This window comes from Ciconia boyciana, chromosome 3 (assembly GCF_034638445.1).
Source record: "Ciconia boyciana chromosome 3, ASM3463844v1, whole genome shotgun sequence".
Taxonomy (NCBI): Eukaryota; Metazoa; Chordata; class Aves; order Ciconiiformes; family Ciconiidae; genus Ciconia; species Ciconia boyciana.
In genome coordinates this window covers 123,507,479-123,533,768 of record NC_132936.1, presented here as the reverse complement: position 1 = coordinate 123,533,768, position 26,290 = coordinate 123,507,479, and the positions used below count along the sequence as shown (strand labels likewise).

The 26,290-nt window shown below is 44.4% G+C and overlaps 2 long non-coding RNA genes across 3 annotated transcripts in view; one reads left to right on the top strand and one right to left on the bottom strand.

The window, feature by feature from the left end:
• LOC140649775 (uncharacterized) overlaps positions 1–26,290 on the bottom strand; it is a 162,189-nt gene that overhangs the window by 69,906 nt on the left and 65,993 nt on the right. The window lies entirely within an intron of this gene.
• On the top strand, positions 222–26,290 carry LOC140649774 (uncharacterized). Of its 2 annotated transcripts, XR_012041747.1 has the most exons (4): positions 222–670; positions 989–1,094; positions 1,548–1,661; positions 25,760–26,290. It is a non-coding gene; the product is annotated as an uncharacterized lncRNA (long non-coding RNA). The 2 variants fall into 2 exon arrangements; XR_012041746.1 differs by lacking the exon at positions 25,760–26,290 and having other exon boundaries at positions 1,548–2,093.

Genomic DNA, 26,290 nt, shown 5'->3' with positions numbered 1-26,290 from the left:
TTCACTCAGTTTCTGGAATTTGAAGAATCCCTCCCCATCCTTCAGCTGGTATTTTCTTAAAAGTAACTATCAGGAATTATCAAACGTGGGGAATTCCCAAAGGCCCTAACATCCCAGCTGGATCAAAGCGTGGTGGTGATAAGATCGGTGACTGCATACATCCCTATTCTGTGGCAGATAGGTGGGCGGAAGAATAAATACAGTAGAGGCCGTGCCAGCAGCTAATGCAATACAAACACTCAGCTACGCCAGATGCATTTTCATCAGGCTTTGTCTGTGACAGACCATCTTCCCACCTGCGGAGAGAGGAGCAGTTCAGTCGGAGTTAATCTGGCACCGGGTCACATTTACCACCTCTGCTCCTCTGCCCAGCCCTTCGGGCCCAGAGAGGGGCTTTGCGCCCAGCCGTCGCCCCAGCTCCCTCTCCCAGGCAGAGCAGGGGACGTTCTCAGCCAGGCGAGAAGGACGAGGAGAGCTATCAGAGATACTAAGCGTACTGATGGGTGCAAGTCTGACGCTGGAGAAGACAGCACGTGTCTGAAGAAGATGCACAGAATGTGGTTCTCCACAGTTCCTGCACAGTTTACATTCCTTTAATGTTCCCACAAAGCTGAAGTGCCTTTAAAGTCCTTTAAAAGATACCGGGTCTCTGACGGTTTCTTGCCAAAAGGTAGCCAACACTTCACGTTTCATCTTAAATCAAGATAGTTTTAGTGATTCCCCGTTTCTGCAGCAGATGTTGATACCTGCCACGGAAAAGTGCTTTTGGAATATGAGACTCCTACTTTCCAATCAAGGGTGTTGGGGCAAACTTTGCAAACATAAATATATGCATATTCATATTCGTGCATTTATTTCAATTACAGCTAATGATACCTGTGGATGGAGTGGCTAGCACTTACTGTCTGTGTAGTTTTCTCTTTTACTTTGAGTTTTCTGTAATGTAGACAAGAGAAAATAAAAATAATGAATTCTGCATCCTCCCTAGGCAGACTCTCTGGTTTCCCTCTGTCTGACCCACATCCCACCCCCAAGGTACGGTGCTACCGTCTGCACACGGGAAGGAACTACGGCGCCTCGTCTTCTCTGTTAAGGTATTTAGCAGATGCACAAAAGACACATTTTTATCAACCTGAGTCATTAGGAATCCAAAGTAAAGGGGAAATCCTAATAGTATAGAAGAGAAGGACTTAGCTCAAATATCGCAAAATAAGAGTAGGCGCTGCTTTGACAACTGATACTGATATCACAGTGTGTTTGGAGAGAAGATGCTGCACAGAACGGGCCGTGGTGTTTAACTATTCAGCGGTGAAACTATTCAGTGGTGTTTATCTTTCTACCTTTTTAATTTTTCTTTGCCCATTGCCTAGCAGTTGCCAGATAGGACTTAAATCAAATAATTTCTTTTTCATTTTACTTGCCTGACTTACTGTAACAGTCGTGAAGTTGGTTGGTGTAGAATGGAAATGTCAGGGGAAGCATTTTTTTATTAGTGGCTTCTGGAGGAAATGTGCTAATAACTGTGTTACTATTACTTGTTTCACCAGTTTGAATTCACGTCAAGTGAGAGAGCTGACATCAGGACCAGGGCAATTCTCCGCTGGAGGACAACGCAGCGCACGCAGAAATTGCTAACGCCACCATCTGCTGGAAATGGATATGTACGTTAGGGCTTTGCCTATTACGGCTTTTATGATTATTTTACTGCTCGTTTTAATGCCAGAGTTTCCATTTTTCATGTACTGATTGCTTTCAGGTGCATCAATTCATACAATACTAGCAGAGGATGCATTCTTTAAATGTTTTTCCAAGGACCGGGAAGAGAGATTCTTAGGATTTTCCTGCTCTTTGGGGTCACTCACAGTGTAGGCTCTGTTAACGCTGCCTATCCAGTTAGCTGTTTGGATGCTAATGTGATGAATTACTATCATATAAAATGGGCTCAATGCTTCGCAGGCAGCACACGCATCATCTCATAAATGCAACGAATGTGAAAAAAAATAACAGCACATAATGATATTATCACACTGAAAGTTTAGGGAGAAAATGCACTAAAATTCTCCCCGCTGGCAAAAGTGTTCTGTTATTTTTTGACATTCCAGTTTGTATGGAAAACAAGAAGGCACTCGTGCTCAAAGACAAACGCGAGTTTTCCAAGATCTTATATCAGGCCACAGTCTTCTGCAAAAGGCTTTTCGAGGAGGAATGTGTGTGGAAGTGGCAATGATCGACAGGTAACTATTAAAGATGACAGAAAGAGGATATGGAGCCAGGAAGTATTTCAAAGACCCAGCCAGCAAAATACAGTCTGGCTGCTTTAATCAAAATTTGCAAGTGGGTACTAAAGTTAAGCATATGCTTAAATAGTAGGCTGAATAAGGACGGACTTATACACATATTCAAGTTCTTTGATGATCAGTTTCTTATTAGCGGGTTTAATTTTATACAGCTGAAAGTGCCGGAGCAAGTTACTGGGATGTTAATAGAGAGTGTCTTCGCTGACCAAGCTCAGCCGGTGGGTGGAAAAAGTTGTGGAACGGCGTTAAAGAGCATTCCAGAGCAATATTAGCTCTTCTTCATATTATATATATTTCAAAACACGGGCAAACTGTTAATAACAAGATGAGACATCAAGGCATGCATCAGGGATAACGAGTTAATGATTAAATTATTCCTGTCTGTTTACATTGTCAGACAAAGTAGCAGTCAAAACATTCAGAATGTTGCCTCAGTGCTAGAAAATCCACAGGGAAAATACCTTTTCGGCACTTAAAATAACAATTTTCGTGCTACTGAGTCATCAAAATTAGTTCTGCGTTGTTAAACTTTAAAGGAATTCTGCAGATAAAGGAGTCCATGAAATGTCTCTGAGACATACAGAATATTCAGCGCCAATTGTGCAATGAAAACGATTTATGCTGGAAAACAAAAAAACCCCTATTACTTTTGGTACTTTCTTGTCTTCTCTAACACCAAGTACCATTGTTTCTGTGCTCGACTAAAGGACATTTAACAGACTAACACAGTGAGAGGGATCTACTTAACAACCACATTGATTTATACAGAGGATTAGACCTGCCTCCCTATCACCGCTACAATACCACTCTGGAGAGGACAATGTTTTTCCTTCCCTCTCTAGGATCAATGGTATCTCATTCAATGCCACAGGCTCGCCAGAAATGGTCAGAAAGGATGGGGAAGGGATTATTGCTGGCTTTCTTAAGATTCACCTTCTCGTTTCAAAGAACATGGCTGACAAGTCACCAACTTACCCCGGTGAGCCTACAGTCTGCACGAGGATGAGGAGGATGAAGGAGAATAAAGGGGAACTACAGATGTCTGCCCTCGGGTGACTGAGCAAAACCGCTGGGAAAAAAGTCCCTGCAGAAAGCTGCTCCCCAAAATGGTCATATCTGTCTTGCTGAAGTCAACTGACTAGTGAAACCAGCTGCATGGGGACATCTGTGTCCCTCCCATGCAGGGAATGGCAGCAGCAGGGCCCGAATGACCCGCCAACAGCACCTTCTCCCGGTTTCTTAATTAAATGTGCAAAACTAGAGTATTTTTGGCATTCAGCTCTGTGTAGTTTAGCAGCTCTGCTTCAGGATTCACGAAGATGTTTAAGGGCACTGCAGAAGCGTCCTGGACAGCCGGGTTTCCTCCTAATGTGACTGCTATGGAGTTATGGAAAGTGGGAAGATGCTTATGAAAAGGAAGATCTAAATCTAGAGTAATTTTCTGTGTTTATTTACAGAATGTCTGTAAATAACTCCTACTGAGTTACTCCCACCTTAGGTGAGCATACTGTCCCCAGCCTGAAGATCTTAACAGTTCGGGTAAAACGACAAATTACTTTGATCAGTCAAATGTCCTCATCATTTCTTCAGTGAGGCACTCTCCTAATGAGTTCCTTAAGATATTCTCACTTACTTGCTTCTTCACTCTAATGATATGTACTGGACACTACTGTTTCTCTCTTTCTCTGGTACCTGGTACAGCGGCTGCAAGGCACAAACAGATCTAGAACCCTCTACGCTGCCCTGCCATTCTGGAGAGCCAGGTGGCACATTGCAACATCACAGGCTACAAACACATACCCAAACACAGTCACCTTTCTTGGGAAGCCGCTACGGCGTGTCAGAGATCCCCAGCCATTCAAATTCCTGTAGACACGATCATTTGTACTCATAGCTTTTCGGCCCGTCTGCAAAACAAACCTCTGGAGCTACAAAGAAGAGACTGTTACAGCTGAGCCCCAGTCCCTAATATGCAGTGCAGCCCTCAGAGCCCCTCGGCAGCCCCATGGGTGGTCATCAGCGGGGTGGGCAACACAAGCATGTCCCAGCCTTCCTGCGCTCCCACAGCTCTTGTACAAAGGCTTTTCTTCGCCTGGCGGATGCCTCGTTATCTCCCTGCAGGGCCGTGCTTCTGCACGCAGGGTGGCGGTTCCCCTTCACCCTCACGCAAGGCTGCAGAATGCGGATGAGATAACTGGTCCCGGGCAGCCCCAGGCGGCCGCGCAGGTATTAAGCCCTCAGCCTGCAGTTTTTCAAGCACCGAGAGCAGGTTTGTGATTATCAGCAATTACCTAACTGGGATGGGTATTTCCAGTCCTACCTCTCTCTTGTTTGGTCACAAGATGTTTAATTAGAGAGATGAAGAGAGTTTCATTATATTCTCATTGCTGCCTTTCAAGGGTGAAGAATTGCAGAAATGCAACAAGCCCAATTTCCTTGCAGTCAAGATTAATTTGAAAGCTGTCCAGTGAAAGTATATTTTTTCTTAAAGTATAACATACTTGCAGCTACTGGGATAGCGGAGGCTGTAAAATATCTAACAGACGTAACAAATGAAGTTTATTTCTCCCAAGTGATAACTCATTCAATCACGTTTTCAAAAAGATTAGCAGCAGGGTACAGTCTTTGTTGGTACTACCTACTTCAGCAGATTCCTTGATGATTATTTTTATTTCCTCGTCAAAACCATTTTATACGTTCATTGGTACGCTCATTTACAGGCTATTTCTGAGTAATAGCTGTGACAAAACGCTAGTGGTGGTTGTTGTTTTATTTGATAAAAGTAAGATTTTTGCACTGAGATGAAGAGTAATCCTCTTTAGTTCTCTCAAAGCCGTGTGGGTCAATATATTCCCAATGGAAAACAATTTGACCATTACCGTGGATGACAAAATTTGTGAAAGAATGAATGGAAAACAACGCAAATGTTTAGCAAAGCTTGAAAGTATTTTATAAGCACATTTTTGCTTTATAGAAAGAGAAAGCCAACATTGAAAGCTACCAGTTTTCAAAACTATTTTCTATCAAAAGTTATTCTGAGCACCTCTAAAACTGTCACAGAACAGGACTTTAAACAAGATTGAGAAGATAATTCCTGACCTTTGAATATCATGAACGTTTACTCGAGTAAAGAATGATTCACGACAACTGCATGAATCCCTGAAGGGGACTCAGTTTGCAGTAACTTCCACGACGAGTACTTCAGCAAGCCCCACTGGTGAGCCACTTCCTACGACGCTGTACCGTGTGTGACGACATTTCACAGAGTGCTGGGCATGGCATGGCTCAGTGGAAGACCTCTGGCATATGGACTATGTTTCGTTTTGAAGTAATATTCATCACTGGGGTCCAAATCCATGAGCTGACTGCCATGGCAGCACACCACAGAGGTCCAGATAATCTCATGAAGGTAAAGAATAGAATTACACCCCACTAAAATACTGCTGCAGCCCTTTCCTTTAACATTAACATAACTTTATAAGCAACTGAATGATGGCAGAGCTTTAGAGTCCGAAGGCAATGAGATGCAGTTTGATTTGACATCCACATGTTATTGAAATCTGTAATGAGGGAGTGGGCAAACACCTACATGTCCACAAGTGGCACGGAGGAACCGGAGGCAGAAGCCAGTTGTGGTACCGAGCACATAAACTGGCTATGCCCGGTCCACTTTCTTTTTCGGACCAATATATTATTGTTTTCCTTTCTTCAGTGCTGCATCACTACCACTATTCTGTGAAGCTGCCATTGACAGGGCACTATTTTAGCAGAAATGATGTGAGCGGCAACAGTACCATACTGCCACCGGGCACGTTTCCTGCAGAATATCCTCAGATTCACCTGTGCTCAGCCTAATTGCTGCTCTTACAGCAATTAATCCTCGTGTGTTTAAGACAAAACATACCTCCAAGTAATCTTGTGCATAACCCTAATTCCACATTTGTTTTGATGGTGTTTTGAGAGCTTCAGCCTCATTTTCCTTCTTACCTGTTAGCACAGAAAAATGATATTGTGTTTTCTACTGGCATATGTTTGCTATTGGGTTTTTGCAGTTCCATGGGAGTCAAGGCAGGAAAATCTCATGCCCAGTGGACCTGGGAGCTGACTGGGTCTCATACAGAAGACCACAGTGCTATGTCTAGATATCCATTTCTGAGGCAGAAGTGAGATGGTCTTTTCAGTGCCTTGAGGAACCATATCTTGTTTTATCTCCATCTTTTGCACTGTTATGGGTAACTGATCACAACTTAAATATTTTGCTTCATAAGAGCACATATCCTCTCAAGAGACACTGTAAGACAGAGGCAGATTCCTAGGCTGGTACAAACAAGCAGATGTTCCTTTTGAACATGCGCAGGGAAACCAAATGCTCTCATAATCCTACAGGACCTCCAAGAGAGATTGAAGTGTTCATTTTTTTTCCTCCCTGGAGCAGCTAGCACTTCTCAATGCTGACTTCTCTGGTTATGCAAGAAGTAGTCATGGGTGATTGAATCCTGGACTTTTGCAGCGCAAGGATGTGTTGCCTTTTTCACTCAATTGAGCTGATTTCATGTTCCAAGGGGCGCAGGAACCAGTGGCACCTTGAGTGGGAACAAAATCCCTGTTCTTGCAATTCCGTGCTGTTGATGAGATACGACCTGACAAGGCCGATCCCTGATTTCCGGCTCTGCTGAGAGCCTCCCCAGCCCACCCCGGTGATGGGGCCGGTGCCCTGCTCGCCTTCCTCCGCACCCCACTCCGCGCGACCTGCGTTAAGTGGCATGTGAATTACACGTTACGAGTGGAAACACCATGCAAGCTGGCTTCCCGCAGAGGTTATTTACTTGCTTGAAATGTCAGCTGGGCTATTTTTCTCCCCCTCCCTCCCTCTCTCCTTCCCCTCCTCCTCCCCGACCCTCACCTAGCAAAGCAGATGAAATGCCAAGAAGAAATGTCACTCCAGCAAGCAAGTTCGCTTTGGGGCATAAGTTGCACTTTGATAATGGTATTTGTTCTGTGGGTGGTCAAATTCCCCTCCACCTCCCCTGTTTGGTCCTAACCATTATCTCATGCAAAGATAAGGTTCATTAGTAGCTCCTCTAAGCTGTGGACACTGCAGAGCTCATGAAGCAGCATGTTCATTGGCGATAGTACTTATTAATGATTGCTGCTTTCATGCACCTTTTAGTTTATTCTGCTGCTTTCTCTATATGGAAAGTCTTTAAAAAACTTTCAAACCCAGGCACACTTTTGAGGCACATGTATGTGTGCAACCCATGCATACACATAGCGTACATACGTTGTTTATTATTACAATTAAAACTAATGAAGCACTACCTGTGAGCCCAAGCGCAAACAAAAGTTTTACTGAAAATAATGAATTTCTAAAACCTAAAATTAACTCAAATTCATGTATACCATTTATATGGTATATATATGGTACCACAAGCTTGGCCTGAGATTCATGAATATCTCTCTTTTGCAGCCTAAATGATAGCATTGTCCTGCGGTTCTGGTAGCAGAAATACATATTCCTATTTCTGTTGGTTAAAAGGAGGCTTCCTAATTCTATAGTTTATGAAGATAACATGAAGAAAACCTAAAGAGATTTGGTATCATTTCTCTTAAAACTGATTCACACTAAAGCTTAACTCCTAAAAATATTTAATTGCTTTATGGCATAATCTATTCCAGATAGAGGAAAAAAAAGATCCTGGAATACATCCTGCATCTACTCTAAGAGGGCTGCATAGCTTTTCATATACCAGCAATGTCAAACGCCTGTAACTTCCTAGGTAGAGACACTATGAATGAGAAGATGAATAAGAGGGGATAATATAAGCTCATAAAATAAGGAGCAGTCCAGGGAAAGTAGGCTGGAACAACTATTTATCCTTTTTTGTATAGCATGAACAATGAGCTTTCAACCTGAAAGGAATACTTTTCCACAGAACACAAATCTAGATAGTGCCACTCTTCACCACAAGATTACATTGCCATCATGAATGCAATGAAAATTAAAAAAAAACAAAAAACCACACCTCTATCTATAGGAAAATAATAAACACAACAGATACAAAGGGTAATATTATAGAAATGTAATGGCTACCTACCAATGGCAAGTATTTAAAAAGCAAACAAAAGCTTTTGAATGCATAAAACCTTTGAATCTTCAGGGCATAAAATCTACATTTTACTGCTTTGGGGATGGGTTAACTTTTATGTGCCTATTGCCCACTTTCCTCCCTTAAAATGGTTTCTCTTGGCTGCTGTTAGGGGCGGCTCCTGGCCAAGCGCATCCCTGGCTGAGCCACACAGCCCGATTCTCTGCAGGCACTGCAAAGAAAGGAATGCAATCTCAAACGGTACCGTCAGGTTTCCTCCCCCAAGTTGCACTAATAAGCTCATTAATGATAACAAGGAAAAGAATGATAATTGAAAAGTACCCCAATTTGAAAAATACCCAAATTTGCACCTTTATTGTCATGGGCTTTGCCACTAAGTTAGGTTAAAGGACTCATTTGAAGTGAGACCAAATTTTGTTCTCGACTTCATTTCATTTACCCTGCTAGAGGTAGTGGGTTGCAAGGACAGACATGAGAACGGCATTTGTTTTCTGAGAGGCTTAAAATACTAGCCAGACACTGGAAATTTCTGTTATCTCAACATTGATGTTTAGCCTGATTAGGGAGAAAAGTTACATTTGGTGGCTTTCCTGATTCCCGAATTATGAGGCCATATAGCGCTGGTATCCAAGCACCATCTCCTCTTACCCTCTTAACCGTTTACACAATGAGTGATGTCTCTGGGATGGAGAGCAGATTCCAGTTTGTACAGCAGTTCCTTCTTCCAAAAGCAAGCAATCTGGTGGTAAACTTGCGATATTTTAGCAAAGCCTCTGAGCTTTGGAAGCTATAGGAATTGTGCATATATGCGTACACATACGCAAACACAGGCATGTTTATTACAGGCTTATCTAGCCAGGCTTTACACAATGATGTTGGAAATAGAGGAATCAAGTGAAAAATGGCAGCTGGCAAAACTTGTACCTTCCCCTTTGCCTTTTTGTATGTAAAAAGCTTTTTTGCTTTACGGTCATGGAAATGCATATGAGTAGAGCGCGCATAGGAAAGTCTGCTCGAATCATTGCCATCATGCGAAGAAACTTATCTTGCTCCCCAAAAGAGGAACAGGCCCCTCCCCTCCCTTCTCATTTTAACAACCGGCAGTAATATCGTCCTATCTTAAGGCTGTAACCCATCCTTTAAAAAGTGAATCTGAGATAATCAGCAATAAAGCTGACTTATCTCTGGACTCTGACGAATATCAGCTTCTCCACATGCTCATGTGGAACATAAACTTTCTGAAGCACGCTCACAAGAGAGACACGGTGCAAGTCCTTCCAAAACAACGAGGCTCCTCGTTCCCTGAAATCAAAGCGAGATGCGTGCCTAAATACCCCAGGATGCTCCAAGTCACTGAGTCACTGCAGAGACAAACACCCTGGCCCAGGATCTAGTCCTCAGGTGCGAAGGAAACAGAGACCTGGCTGAGAAAGAGCCGCAGCTGATTCATGCCATGCATTATACATATATAACCCTTTTCCATACAGGATCACAAAAGGAGATAGAAGAGCACAGTCCATCCAGAGCTGTCACTGCAATCCAGACTGCAGATCCTGACACATACTTCTGTCTTGTTAAAGTGCTCTAACGCAAATGCTACGGATTTGGCAGTGGAAGGGCTCTATGAGGCAAGCTCTCATGGAAAAAAAGATAAAATGAGAGAAGATAATGATGCTAAACATGACTGCATGCAATTATAAGTCCACAGTGCCTATGTCTTTCATATGCAAGGAGATATGGTTACCTCCTTTATTCCCAACAGTTAAAGGCAGCATTTCTGTCACAGTAACTCTTGAAAAAATGAATGAGTTACTTGAGATTTTTTTCAAGCTGCTCGGGGGATTTGTTTGCCACAGCAATCATTCAGTTGACCAGGACGTGAGCAACCTGGCTCGGCTGTATCTGGCACAGCTGTACCCCTGAACCCCAGCAGCACCCTGCTCCGGGCAGGGAGGACAGCACCCGGGCTGGGCTGCCCCGTCCCCTACGCAGACGGCAGCTACGGCTGTGGCACGTTAGCCAGTCTGCAGCCTGTTGTGCCTGAGGGTGGGTGGCAGGGTGGTTTCACTGCATGCAGCTACAAAGTACAGCTTTCCTCGTATAGCTGCGTTCAGGTGAGGAGCATTTTACTGTTATAGCACACGTTGTAAAGCGTTTCTATTCTAGACATGACCTCGGTCATCACTATTATTTTTACTATGTACCTTTGCAGTGGTGTGGCAAAAGGGGGAGGGAGAAGAGCATGGGAATCCCAATTGAGCAAAATGCTGGAGTTCCTCTAGTCCGTCCCCACGTGATTCCCCATAAGCCATTCAGATCTCCTTCAGGAAATCACGTATATGCTGTTTTAACACCCAGAAGCTGAAGTGAGCTCTCACAGATTTAGATGCTGTAAGTCCTGCCCAGAGAATCTTTCAGTCTAAGCTGGAAGGCAGCAGATACCCTTTTATCCTTTGCAACTATTGCATATGTTGAGAGTTTTAAAAGAAAAGGCTGTGGTCTCATCATCAGATGCAAGGACAGAAAATCTTTCTCCAAGTTCCCACTGTCACAGACTTTCAGTATTGCCTATTCCACCACACTTTAAGCAACATGACTGTGCTGCAGTCCACCTAGTGTGCATGGACTATAAGCTCCTCAGGAGCATCCCTTCTTCTGCATCCCTTTGGAGAACTCCTTATGAGACAGTCCAGTCCTCCAGACATAAACAAACAAATACAAATAGATCTATGCAAGTCCCTGAAGTGCTGTGCACATGTACAAGCCGATGGCTTTTTAGCTTGGAGCCAGAAATGTCACCTCAGGGATTTGACTTGCCACTTCTTTTAAGCAATCAATTAAAAGCGTAGCAGTGTCCTGTGATGAAAAGAAGAGGAAGAAGGGAAAAGACATTTTAGTTGCCTAATGGTGAAATGTGGTTGCACTGCTAGGAAGGAGCTCATGGACCTTGTTTTTGCACAGCATTGTTACAGGCTTTGGGGCCAGTTACGAGCTCACCAGTTCATGAACTCCCTCTTGGCCAGGGCCCAGAGCTGACACCAGCTGGGCACTTTTCATCCTTTATAAAGTAAATTACACTCCAGGAGGCTGTCACTCTTTGCACAAATGAGGAAAACCTGAGATGAAGCCATACCACGAAATAATGTGCCAGCATGGAGATAGTCACTGAGGCAACCCTGCAGAGCTCACCTCCTGGCTTTGGATGGCAGAGGTCCGGCTGCTGCTCCTACGGCCACTGGCAACACGCACACCGATGAGCCACGCTCTGCAAGTGCTGGTGTTATTGGTGTTGCTCTACCCATTAGCAAGCGGTGCTTACTTTTCAGGCCTCAGTTTGAGGACAACCTCTGGTCCTCAAATCAATCTGTAAATCCTCAAATCAAAGCAAAACTGTAAAGCAATCTGAGATGAAAGCTGCTAGCCATGTAATGGGTATGGTTACGAGTCAGCAGCTTAAACACTTTCCCAGGTTTTTTTTTTTACTTTACTACCAGGAGAACAGCATGAAATCCAGGTATTACCCTCAGTTGTTCCCAGCAAAAGGAATAACTCATATTTCCAAGGAGCTGCTAGGTAACAATTTCACCTGGACGTGTGAGATCAGCTTTCACCAGCTCCTGTCTTGAAAGGAAGAGTGCTCTTACAGCGGGAGCAGAGGTCAGTACTTAGGAGATCTGGTCTCAGCCCCATGACAAGAAGGTATGTGACCTTCAGCACGAGTCTCAGCATCCCAGAACTCAGTTCCTCCCTCTCGATTGAAAAGTAAACCATGCCTTTACCATTTTACTTTAATACCCCGGGAAGATGCTGTTGCACCCTATTACTCTATTGAGTAACTCTAAGAGGGAGGCGAAAACTGTGCTCTTGATTGCTGTTTTATGAAACGGGATATTGATTTTCTCCTGAATGGCCAATGCAAAAGTGAAAGTGAGTTCAGTGCAATAAATGTGGTGAGGAACTGAATTTGAGAAGCACTCTCTCAGTGCTTTGTGGGCTGCCTGCCCTTCAGCTGAAACCACTACATTTTTCACAGTCCAACCAATACTTTCGCAAAAAGAGAAAGCAACATCAGGTACCACAGTTAGATTTGCCAGGTATGAGACAATACAAAAACAATGTAACTTTGAGGACACAAGAGGGTTTGTTGCCATCTCTGTTGGTAGTAATAATAATGCTTTGCATTTAGCAAGCATTATAATATCTGTCAGGCATTGAGCAGACACTCAATGTTACTTATCCTCAGCGCTGCAATGCTACCATACAGCTCCATATAGGTCGCTTTTGGTCCAATTAGGGCTCTTTCATGGAGACATAATTAAGAGTCTTTCTTTTAGTACAAAAGAAAGATGATGTCTCCCCAGTGGTTAACCCTCAGGACAACCCCACGAGACAGGGGAGAGGTGGGAACGGGCTGAGAAACTGCGGCAGGGCTTTGCAACGTCCCGCAGAGTGACTGGGCTGTGGAGTTGAGCTGGATACCTCCTGCCTCCCGACACTTCACTTCTGTTCCCTACACTGACAAAACAGCTTCCCTCTGCTATCTGAGCAGAGAAAAGGTCCCATTACACAGCTCATTACACATCAGAAGAGCCCTGGGCTTAGCCTCAGTCCTAGAGAGGACAGTCCTACAAATAACTTTTGCCCAGAAACGAACTTCCAGGCAAAGCTAGTGTATTTTCATACAGTCATGCCTTCTCCAGAAAATGGATCAACCCTGAGATAGCAACATTTGCAGATGGGAACCAGTGTTTTAGTATCATGAACACCAGTGAAGACTACAGGGAAACTCCGAACAGCCTGGGACAAGCAGGTGAATGGGAAGACAAAACTCAGAGATGACAAGTGTAGGTAATGCCTACCACAAAGTGCAATGGAAAATTACTCATACTTGCAATTGGCATATACATTACCTGTCATTGCCTGTGGCCAGGGAGAACTAAGCTTAAACAGCTGAAAGAAAAATCTCCATACCTGCTACAGTGAGCCAAATAAGTAAATAAAGTACTAAGAAGTACGAAGGATGTGACAGAAAACCAGACTGAACATATTCTAGTAATGGGGTTTCTTTAATGTGAAAGGAGTTAATGGCTGCCTTCAACTGGGTCAACAGCAAATAACAGCTTTGCACAAAGCCAGCGGGTGTCAGATGTCTCTTTTTTTGTGTGTGAAAGGAGAAAGTAATTTATGCAGGGAGGTAGCTGGAAACAACAGGAGCCACCGTCCCTGCCAAGGTCTGATGTGGAGACCAATCTTTGGGCAGAGGTGGTCACCCCGACTGCAACTGAATGGGCACGAGCACTGCTTGGCAAGGTCTAGGAGGGGTTGTGTGGCAGAGGAAGGAGCAAACCCAACAGATGACGGGCTGCAGGGCAGCAGAGCTCCCTGCGGCTCAGAAATGATTGGCAGAGCAGACTCGAATGTTGTGAGCAACAGGACTTTCCACTGTTTGCTCCTGTGGTGTTCGGGGCTCAAGCGGTCATGAGCATTCTTTGCAAATAAACAGGTTGTGTCAAGGTGCATACCTGGGTTGTGTCATCCGTTTCTCCTCCTAAAGGAAAAAAATCCTACAAGGCCTTAAATATTGATTTACCTCTCAGACCAAAGGGGAAACTGTTCACTGTATTTGCTAACATACCCTTATCTCTGAAGAACAGCAAGTAATAGATTCAGAAGAGGGTGTGGGGTTTAGGAAGGAGAAATGAAATGACAAGCCACAGAGAAGTTTCTGCAGAGAGTTTGAAAAGTGTAGGGGTGTTTCATTTGTAAGTACGGCAAGTAAGTGGGGATGCGACAGGAACATTCCTCTAAAGAGTGGAAAGGGGTGGGGAGCACCTCGTACGTATTTTGCATACCTTAACACAAGGGCAAAAAGACATTCAGTTAAACTAAAAAGGAAGAAAAAAAGAAAATTAAAAAAAGGCAATGCCATCATATATAACTAACCTGGAATGCGTTGCTACAGAAAATCACTGTGACCAAATACCGAGAGACCATCAAAACAGGATTCACTAGCTATAAGAATAAGGGCATGCAGATGACCAACTTGTTTCTAAGCAGATGGAAGTCCCCATATTTCCAGACATAAACAAAACATAGGCTGGCAGAAATAATCTATAATTACCTATAAGGGTTTTTTGTACTATCCTGAAAACACCTAGAACTGATCAATAGGTTAAAGAAGATACTGGGCAGAAGTACCGGACATTATAGATGATGATGAAGAAAGTATTATCAAGAATAAACTTTCGAACATGCAAACTAGCCCATGACTTGCATTAGAATAGCAGAATGTCTCTAAACACAGGGAACTTAAGGTACAGGGACAGCATTTCAGAGGTATCTGAGCAGATACAGCTAGTCCTCTTGCACTTATGTACTCTGTCCTTTTGTAATATGGTTATATTACTGGGACTGATCCTGAAGACTTCCTGACTTTCCATGGTGCTTTCGTGAGTTCCCAATACAAATAGGACATCTCTTGGAGAACAATACTTCTTAGCGTGAGTGAAAAGTGGCAGAACCAGATTCAAAACACAAAGAGAAAAAAGTACACTTGATGTACTTTTAACTGCCCAGTACCTCTCTTACAGATCTGGATGTCTTTGATTTATTCTCCCACACCCACACCCCAGGCCTCTGGAAATGGGAGAGTTGCTAACTGCACCTGAAAAATACCAATTGCTATAAAGAAGAAACTAAACAAACCTTGCTTTTGTGTGCAAGGGAAGCATTAATGGGATATCTACTGAGTTGTCATTTTTAAAAACTTGCTATTACAATGAGAAAAAGAAACACACCCGTATCTGTATACCTATCCATACGTATAGGAATGGAACCCATAGATTATGGAGGTCTGCGTTGTGCCAGCTATTCTGGCCAGGAGGCCCTTTGGGTGCCCGCTCCCTGTCCAGGCAGCACAAGAAAGCAGAGAGATCTTACACCAGCACATGCAGTGAGCTGCGTAGGAGCTTTCCAGTGACAGACCTGCTATAGCAGGACAGCATCCTTTCTTGTCCTTCTAAATGGAACCACAGAGTCTGCCGCAAGGAGCTCTGGGTGGGAAGGGAGAGCTGCCTTCAGGTGATGCTCCACCTTGGGCAAGCCACTCTCACCCTCACGGCAACCCTTGTCCAACAACCTCAGACCTCCCCCAAAACACACGTGAGAATGAAGCTCTCCTGGGCTCGGACAGTGGCGTCCCTCTTGGTAGATGGGCTGGGAGTGGGTTTGTCCCTGGCAGGAGTGGCTCCCAGTGGGACCTGCTCTGAAGGTAGGGCTGACCCACAGAGCAAACTGCCAGCAAAGCCTCATCCAGCAGAGAACTAATTTAGTCTCTTGTACAGTTGATGAATGAAGAATTTCCTCTTGGGACTAAATTACAGGCCTTGTCAGGGTTGCTCTTTCGTGATCTGTTATTTAGATGTAATTTTCCAACAGGGCTGGAACACATAGCCATGAGCTAGAATAGTATTTGCTGTGAACAGCTGCCACACACCGTCCTTCACATCCCACACCCTTTCCACCCTCCCCGGTATCCCCCCTCCTTCCCTCCCTCCCTCCTGACACACATGCGAGACCCACTAGGCACAACTCGCACTGCATTTGTTAGATCCTCATTGAGGTCCTTAATTAAACCACAAGAATGGCATTTGCCCACCTTCCCTGCACCCCTGTTGTACAAAGAGTCACGTCTTGTTTGAACATGCTTAAAAACAGATGAGAAGGCTTTTTTCAGACACTGATGATTACAACCCTGTGTCAATCTTTTTCCCCTTTGGCTTGAAGATAGACTTGTGATCCTCCTTTGGCTTTTTGAACTGTTGGAAGCTGTGTAAACACCCAGCGTGTTAGTAAAGCTCTGTTGACCTAATGGCTGCTGAGTGCAAAGCGATTATGTTAAAACTCCCATATCTCACGAAGCTGCAGTCTCACCTGTTTTGAGGTCATTAACGATGAGGTCTGAAAACGAAGGCAGGAACATTCTAGCTAGTCATTACCTAATGAAGAAATGGCTGGGTAGGACTATTTAAAGGAGTTTTATAACAGTCCAATAGTTGTTTTGGGCTTTAATTCCAGGATGCTATCTCCAATTATGAGGCTGACTATTTTAATGTGGAGCAGTAAATCTGAATGCTAAGGGAACACGTTACAATGCAGTCCATAGACCCATCTGGGCGTCACTCTGCTAGACGTGCATCATAAATCCACAGGGCATGGAAGCAATCCAAGATGCAGGGCTCTATTTTATCCACTTGCGCACACTTACGCCTTTCCCCTACGCAGACCGGGCTGCATGCTCAGAAGCAGAAGCTGTACAGCCTGCATAATTGAAAGTCCTGTAGGTGAGGAGCTGGGATCCACGCTGTATAAGTGACGATGACCAAATAGCCTGAAATAATTTTCAAATGTAATGCTGGTGTGGAGCCTAAACAAATCGAGGAGCTGCTGACAGCAAATTATATAGTTTTAGAATAGCATAAAGGAGCTCAGAGGAGAAAATGCTGAGGGATGAATTTGAGCGCATTTGCACACAGGGGTAGACCAAGTATCTTATTTTATAGCCTCGCTAATAATACCTGGCACTTTGGCACTATCCAAACATAAGCCCCATGTGATCACTTTGACATCTGCAGGATGGGTGTGCGTAGGCCCACAAGTCCGGCTTAGTTCACATCCTTGGGCCAGCACAGTGAGGAAGGAGTCCTAAGCACAACTGCAAGGAGATCCTACCACAGGCAGATGCTGAGCAGAGACCTTCTTGGGGACCTCGAAGCTTCCTGGTATCTAGTGGTCTTTCCTTTGCGTGAAATCACAGCAGCCCAGCACGGTGTGGCTGGCTGGGCACAGAGCAGGGCTGGCACCTTTCGCTTGCCTGCAGGGAGCCTTCGTTCGTCTGCTTAAGCTCCTGAGGTCCTGCTTTGCTCCAGATGGAAACCATAATGCTCTCATTTGGCTGCACTGGAGGCAAGATCAGACTCCAGGAGAAGAGAGAGGATGACAGACCCCAGGAGTACGGGTGCTCTCCCAAAAGAGGCACCTCATTCACGCGGCCCACGGGCTGCCAGCTACAGGAACAAACCGAAATGAGAACGCTGCTCTCCGGGAAGGGGGATTTCCATTTGCACTTGGTCCCTCCGCCTTCCTGACTCCAGCAGCCCTGGCCACAGGTCCCTGAAATGCTGTTCCCTGGGGTAGCCTCATTTCCCCCCTCATCCTCAGCCCTACAGGGAGCTCTAGAAAAAAGAGACGTGGCCGTATTCATGGACAGGCAATAGAAATAGTGCCATCTACTGACAAGTAGGAATATGTAGCCTTCTAGAGAGTCAATGAGGTTATTGTGACTGTGACATGCGAAATGCCATCACAGCCCACATCATATTCTGGGATGAGAGGGCGGGAGCATAAATGTTATAGTGCATTTACACCCACTGCTGAGCCTGAACAACCTGCATTAGTGTGGCAAGATCCCTGCAAGAGAACACCGGAATCCTATTTGCAAACCTGTTCCTTTCTCTATGCAGAAACCTTCTACCAGCAGATTTGCCATTTTCTTACATTTGTCTGTGGTTTGAAAATACCTAGTCGGTCTTTGTGTGTTGGCTCGTTGGAACACTTACCAACCTAAGGCACAAGGGGTCCTTAGGAAACAGGGTCCTTAGAAAACAGGGTCCTGTTTTCCTAAGTAACTGGACAAACAGCAAAACAAAAAGACAGATCTGGCTCCCAAAGACCATCAGTCTGTGCAGACTGCAGTTGGCTTGTGGGTAGCTCTTGAGTGGTACTCCATATGTAAGCAATCTTTATGGACATGCAGGTGATTTTGCTCCCTGTTCCTAGAGGCGTTAAATAATGAATTACTTCATCTTACCTACAGTTTAGACTACCATGTCATTTCTGTTTGTTCTGATGACAGTGACTTTGTTTGCAGAACATTTTTTTTTGGTACAACATTATGACAGAGCATTTAGTTCTGGACCAGCTAGCACAGCTGCATACATACGTGCCCATTAGCAGCAAGCCAAGCCAGCATTCCCCCTACCAGGGCTCCAGATGCTCACTTAAGTGACTCACAAGCCTTTTGCAGCGGAGAGTCTGCACAAAAAAGATTTTTATTTTCAACAACATGCAGACAGTTATATGTCAATGGCACAAAATTAATTCAAAAGGTTTTTTTCCAGTTTCCACAACTCCCTGCGAGACAGCCCTGCTTTCTCTATAACCCCCAAAATATTCTCTGCCTGCAAAGAACCAGGCAGGAGGGCTGCATTCCTACCTCTCAAGGCCCCATGGCTTGTGTTGTGTGACATACTCTGCCCTGTTTAAAAGGAAACCAACAGCAGCTCCCAGGAAAGGCTCACAATACAGCCTAGCAGCTTTGTGCTGAGCCCTGGCACTCACAAAGCCCCAGTCGCACAGCTAGACCTACAGTGCCTTGGCTGGCAACAAGACTTGCCTTTGCAGAGCCTCCTCCCCATGAAATCTGTATTTCCAGAATTTCCTTGTCCCCAGGTCCCCGGGAGCACACCTGCTCGCTGTGAGGAACGTCTGGTTGCCCTCCTTGAAATGAAATGCTCCAAGCAGTGGATGAAGACTGTTAATATTGGGCACTAATTTCTAAATGTTGGCTACCGTTGTGCTCTTTGTACACAGGTGCCAAAACAGATGGTGAACGGCTGCTCACGCCCGGGCAGGAGAAGGAGCAGCTACAGACACTGACAGTCACGTCCCTGAGTGCTGATGAAAAGAGGAGCCATCCTCATTTTTCATGTAGTTTCTTTACCAGCACGTCCCTCTCATCTCACTTTCCCACAGCTCCTCCCTAGCATGAAGTGATGGTGGGGAGGTGAGGAATAAGCATTTTGGAAGAGCCTCAGACAGCACTGGTGGGTCCTCATTGCTTCTCCGCTTCATGCACATGGCACAAAGTTTCTGATAGCAGCTTCTGGTGGCCATAGCCCGAAGAGTCCCTACACCCCAAGGTCAACAGAAAGCACAATGCTCATCACAATGTCAGCAGCAATGTCAGGACTGAACCGCCCAGCAGATATAATCCCTAAGTCAATTGACTTATCATTAGAGACCCCTTTGTCAATAATATGGGAAAAAACCCTTGGATTGTTTTAAATCCTCCTGGCAGAAAACAGCCTGATCTCTTTCCAAAAAAAGAGTGGTTTTGACGAAGGTGAGAACGTTCTCTGGATCTCTTTCCTGCCTGTGTGGCACCTCTCCCTGCTGCCGCCTCTGGATGCCTCGGAGAGGAGGAGCGATGTGTCCCTCTCCGGGCAGAGGCACTGCAGGATACCCACGCTCAGAGCAACAGCGAGGAATTGCTCCAGCCTTTGCCTATTTGTGTTGAGAGAAGGGTAGGCCACATTTCTTCTCCACAATGTCCCCAGTTCTCAGGGTTGTACTATGAATTTCAGAGAGTGGTTGGTGTTTTCCTTCAAGACCGGTAGGATGAGGTCCTCCAGAATATTGCTGCTTTTTCTCGCACTCACTTTTTTCTCTCTAGTCTTAGTGTGATTTGAAGGTACTTTAACAACTTGGAAGTCAAAAGTCAGTGAAAAACTTCCCCAAATATAGGGTTATTTTTTTTTAATCCCCCCACTTTCAGGGCATTCTCAGAGCCGACACATGCCTGTTAACAGCACTGGCAATCCTGCTTGAAGCGTTTGAGAGCAGCTTTGATTCTTTCCATTAATGGCCTCTTAAGAGCTACACCCTGCAGCTGCCACATTTCTTGCAGGCATAAACCCTGACATTTAGCATTTACCACTGCTTTATTTAAGGGGGGTTTGTTCTTGCTCTTCCCCATCGGCCTCAGTTAATAATTCTCTGGTGATTTTATCTCCCTCTTTATCTGCTGCAAACCTCTGGGTGCTTGCTGTATTTCCCCAGCTAGCAGCACTGCTATCAGTGCCAAATATTTCAAGCTGTCAGGACATTACTGAACCGAAATTCCTTGAAGCCACTGGTAGCCTAAAGGTGAAGCATTTAACTATATTGCATTGGGGTTAACGACTCTGATGGCCCCTGCATTAGCTTATTAGCGGTGGCCAGTTGCTGCTGGTGGCAGCGTGGGGACAGCCTTTGCATGGTCCATCCTGGAGCAGCTCCACCTTCCAGCTCCTGGCCGGGGTCAGGAGCCGCCGTGACTTGCCGCCTCGCTCCAGATTCCTTAGGATTTTCCTGAAAATGTGATCTGTGTTGCATTTTTTCATACTTCTCGGTTAGTCCCTAGTAGGAGAAGGGGTGGGGTCAGGTCTGTTTTTAGCATATTTTTCCTTTGGTTTTTAAAGTTTATTTAAACTGACTCACATTTAATTGTCCTAAGGTAAACAGATGAATCACCCAGGGGGGAATACACCTCCAAAGGTCAGGGTTCACAGCAAGTTTTTTTTCTTTCTTTCTTTTCCTTGGGCTTAAATAAGGAAAAATGGGTTGGTTGGAAAATAAAACTATTTTATTTGGGAGTTTAGCAGACAGTGACTCAGATTTTTTAGTTTCCTGAACTTTTGCTTTTATATAAGTAGGACTCTTGATAAACAGGTATTGGGCCCACACCTGCCATGGAAAGAGCAGCGGGAGTTCAGTGCAGCGTGTTAACAGAAGGTCTCTTGTTCTGCCGCTGAAATTAGCTGGTTGGCTACAGGGAGATTCTTGATAAATCCTAATTCGAGCCCTTCAGACCAAGCGTGCTGCAGGGCCCCTTTTTTTCCCCTTTGGAAAGTTCATAATCAGTCAGTGAGAAAACACTATTAAAAACAGAAGAAGAAAAGAGACGCAAGTTAAATTTTGCTTCTGGAAAGTTAGCTGTGATCCCTTGAAAGCCATCGACAACTTGCTATTCGAATTTTTCTCTTCTATTAAAAATCATTCACAGTAACAGGTTGCTATTTCCGACCTTGCTCATCTGTGTGGGATGTGTCTCCAGCTCTGTTGATAGTGTCGGCTACGGAAGTGCTAGCTGGTGCAGTGTGAGGTTGCCAAAAAACAGGCCGTAGATTTGTATTTCCCAGCATTTTTACTTTGATCTGGTTTTTGGGCTCAGAGCTTGCCAGAGTCTATCTCAGGTCATGCTAACAGCACCTGTATCCCTGCAAGAAACACCATGCTCAGTTGAGTTTTGTTGTTGTTCCCTTCCCTCCTCTCATTAATACAGAGAAAAAGACACCAGTAAAGCGCTGTAGAAACACATGGCTGTAGAAATCACGCTACAGAAAGAGTGATAAGGAAGACAGATATTTGCTGCAATGGCTACAGATGGATTTCAGCTCCTTCTGGCTCATCACACCTTTTCCCCCACCAAGCTAGGTAGGGCTAGGACCGTCACATAATCTGATCAGAGATTTATAAGTAGAAAGGATACACAGAGGTTTTCCAAGCCCTCATCCCATCCCGCTCTAGGATGAGTGACAAGATTGTTTGGATGTGCCCCCTAGATCATGAGTCCATAATTCCCTGCCGGACAAAGCCTGGGAGACATCTGCCTCCCTCTTGTGCTTCACCAAAAGAGAGGTCCCAAAAGTGCCTCTCATTTCAGGAACCAAGGTGCATCATTCTGCCAGCACGGACAGGCAGTTGGACACAGAAGGATTTTCCCACTAGGTCCTGATTTGCAAGGCTGTGAGTGCTTTGCACTTCCCTCCCCTTTCTGTAAAATATGGGGGGGAACAACACTTCTGTTGAGATCCCTCTGAGATACTCAGCTACCATGGTCACACTTTGATTAGATACATTTCTCCATGCAAAAATGTAGGGAAATATTCATTTTCCCACTGCATTTCTCTTGATATTTTTGAGGGTTCTGAAAATTGGAAACAAAAGGAAAAAAGTCTAAATCATCAAAAATGTTTGCTTAAATAGAAAGACACTCATCAAAATTTTGCATAATCAACAATGTATTTCACAACCTTATTTTGCTTTTTAAATTACCAGCTCTTTTCTCCAGCTTGCTAGGAATATTTAAATGTGAACTAGTAGCTGAGATACTTTGTGAAAAGTAAGCGTATGTGACAGCAACAACTCTAAGGGCAACGACTGCTACATTTTGGTGACATTTGGTGAATAACAGATAAAAAAAGTCATCGGAAGAACTCACTTCTGCATTTTATCACCACTTGGATTGTAGCGTAAATCAATGGACAATATTCCAGTGACAACACTTTGGGTTTACAAGTACGTAACCAAAGGTTTTCCCCAACTTGACTTAAAAGTGATACAGTCAACTTCAAGACTACCTAAACCAAACAATATTTATTTGCTGGGTCTCTGAGCTTCCAAAAACAGTTCCTGTTGGACCTTTGGTGTGGTGCAGTATGATCATTCCCAGGCTCTTTTGTCCCTCTGTGCTCACCCCAAATGCCTGGACAGCAGAACACTTTCAACAGTCTCATCCCAGAATAGAAGACATTTAAAATTAAGTTTATAAATGCAAAGATTAGGAATTCCATTCAAGGGAGCTAGGTTTGAAAATATGGTTCCCAAATCCCCAGGAATTTATTTATCCGTTGTCTCTGGCTTTCACGACAGCCAGGTTTGAGCAGCCCCAGGTGCCAACAGGTACTGGAAGAGGTGGAAAGTCACAGCTATAGTTGCTTCGTATGCTCTGCAGTGGCAACCAGTAGTCAGTACTGAGTCCAAAACTTCTCTCTGACTGTATGTGAAGCCCAGCTGCTGTTTCCCTGTGAGAAAACCTAACCATTTCCATATTTCATCCCCTAGCCATTTTGGGTTGCTCAAAGCAACTCCCAAAGCCATCGTGTCTCACACCTGAAAAGAATCTCTTGATTCCAGACCCACTAAAACATCCCCCGCATATCCTGTTTATATTTGTTTTGCACTTGTTTGCTGTCTCAACCCATCTTAACCAAAACTGTGGGAGGCCCCCATGGTTTTCCCTTCCTCACGCAGAAAGCCTCGGTCTTTGCAGAAACACCTTAGCCCTCTTGCGGTGCCGTTCCCCTGCCTCTGGAGGAAGCGAAAGCCTACAGCCAAGCTCTCTCAACATTTTGGAAACCAAAGGGAACACATAGCAACATGAGGTCTGTTTGTATTTACACTGTAGTTACCAGAGCCTCCTTGGGCTTTTTCCCCATGCTCTCTCCCTCTTGTTCTCACTCCTTTCTTTCGAACGGTGGATGTGTACTTGGTAACACTGGAACTGCTCTGTATGTTTCTTTAGTTCTGCTTCTATTAGTAGCTTCCGTCCGCTCTTCCAGCCCCAAGCGCGGAGAACTGGCAGTGAGGAGATCAAACAAACACAGCTGCTCCCGTGTCACTCCCGCCGCCAGCCGGCTCGCTGCTCGCCCGCTCCCTGAGCCCACGGCAGCCAGGGTGCAGGTGGAAGCGGATGGCTTTGAGGTCGAGGTGTAAATACCCATAATTAGACATGAATTACATTTAATACCCATGACGGGGTCTGGTGGGAAACAGGTGGGGCAGAAAGCTGAAAGATGCACACTGGAAAAAATTCTCCTTACTCGACTTGATCTCAAGCCCATGGAAGCGCATGGAAAGAATCCCCCGGAGTTGTGATGGGCTTCGGACCAGGGTTCTGTGAAAAGCAAGGGGAGCGCAATAGGAAAAGCTGCATATACAGTATGGATTGGCAATTTTAGCAGCCTTCTCTTTGGCAGGGAGAGTTAAAGGAGAAGGGGGCTGGGGGGGGGCAGAATTAAAAAAGAAAAGAAGAAGAAGAAGAAGAAGAAGAAGAAGAAGAAGAAAAAGAAGAAGAACAAAGCAAAAAACAACTGGAGGGCAGGGAGAAAAGCAGAAGGATGGTAATGTACATCTTCATTTCAAAGATACTCATACGGTCTATTTCAACACACCTTGCAGAAAGTAATAAAACAGCGTGGGTTGCCAGAAATAAATAGTAGGGTTCTCACGTTCTCTTCTCATTTTTCTGGAGAGATATTTCAGATATTCCTTACAATTTGAGCTTTGAGCTGCTTGGAAGATTTACTGAGTGCCTCAAATGCAGTCATTTTCACAAAACTGGTGTGTAGCATTAGCTATAGGAGAGTGTTCCAGTGATGTGCAAATAGGTCAAGGAAAAAAGTGAACCAATAAGGTAACCAAACAGGAATGTAAACTGAATGGAGCCTTTTATGCAAAGGTGAAGGGTTCAATTTTTTCCAGAATTATGAAATATTGAAAAGCTTGTGTCAGAGCCCCCATGCTCAAAACCTTTTGATAAGCAGAGATGTTTTTAAAGCTACCCAGGCTTTAGCACATTTGTCCTTGCACCTCTAAAAATGTTGGTCTTGGAAACTCACCTATAAGTACAAATACATGGTTGGAAAACATAACTTTATCATAACACACAAAATCTATGGTAAATCTTGAATTAATGTTCATGCGATACAGTCTCAGGCTTGCCAATGTTATCACTTCTACCTGGTTCTTTTTTTTTTTCTTTTTTTTTTTTTTTTTTTTTAGTAGAAAGCAAATAGTCTGCTTCATGCTACCCTGTCCCTAATCTCCTGCACTTCCATTTAAGTTTATCCACACTCCTCCTTTACCACATATATGGGGGCAGATCCTCAGCCGACGTAAATTCGCTTAGTGGTTTTGATACCTACTGAAAATCTAACTGAATCTCCTTAATGGATACCGAGCAACCCCACACTCACAGGTTTGCCTCAGCAATATTCAAAGTTCAATTTACAATTTTTCTTTCCAAGGTGACTCATACCTGTGAATTTATTTCTCATTTTTCATGACCAGAGTGCCATGTTTTTCACTTGAAGAGTCAGGCAAATCCTTCCTGGAAGTTTGTGTTGATATGTTAAATCCTTTTGATTTCTTTCATTCTGACACTTAAAAGTTGCAGTGATTCAATCAAGAAATAGAAGCAACGCCCAGTGGCCCAAACAACTCAAAATATACCACCGACACCAGAGAGTCAAAAGAAACAAAAAGGGATACATGGAGTAAAACACTTTTTTTCCTCTGATTTAAAATGATCCAGTAATTTCAAGGTAATGCCAAAAAATGGGAAAATGGAAGTCTAGTCAGAAGCAGTTCTGAAAGAAGAAGGCTAAATAACTTGATGAAGTATTTCTAGCCTATATGCTCTCTGCTGTATTCTGTTTTGCTTGTCCCTATGGAAGAACACCAGAGGGAAAACAAGGTAAAGCCAAATCACACCTTCCTGCAACTGTTTCTTCCATTCAATAGATACCTGTCTCCAGTCACAAATGAAGACCTTTTTATGCTCTAGCAAGTGCCACTCACTGAGAACATGTAATTCCCATTAAAAAGCTAGATTCGGATGTAGGTAGTTAAACGTATCACTTAACTGTGGTCAAGGTACATCCATTTTAATGCTGACCTTTTTTTGCTAAGTAGGTCAGCACCAGAGATGCCGAGGTCTTTCCTGGTTTGCAAAATATTCCCACCCATTTATGGTGGACCCTGCAGCGCCTACCTCTGGACTACGGTTTGCAGTGAATCAACAACTGCTGAAATAAATACACAGCTAACCTGAACAGTGAGACTCTGCGGCATGTAAGCTGGGTGCCACTTACGTATCCCACGTGACAAAAAATTCCTGTTTCTAACAGTCACGGTCACCCTGCACCTAGAGTTGGTCTCTCTCAAGATGGCTGTGGGTTGAATCCCACTGCAGAGGTAGCGTTGGGCGTCTGCACCACTAAGAAGATGCTTCTCTTTAGGGAAACTTGCCCGGCCAGTGGCATGGATGCGAAAATAAGCGGTTGCTGAAAGACACCAGCGTTGCGTTAACACCAAAGAGCCAAAAATTTTCATGACTAGCCTTCTCATGGCTTTTAGTCATACCTTAAGCCAGGGAATGGAGACACATGTGATAATTAAAGCAAAAAGATCTTTTTGAACCTTAAAAGATTTGAGTTTGACTGA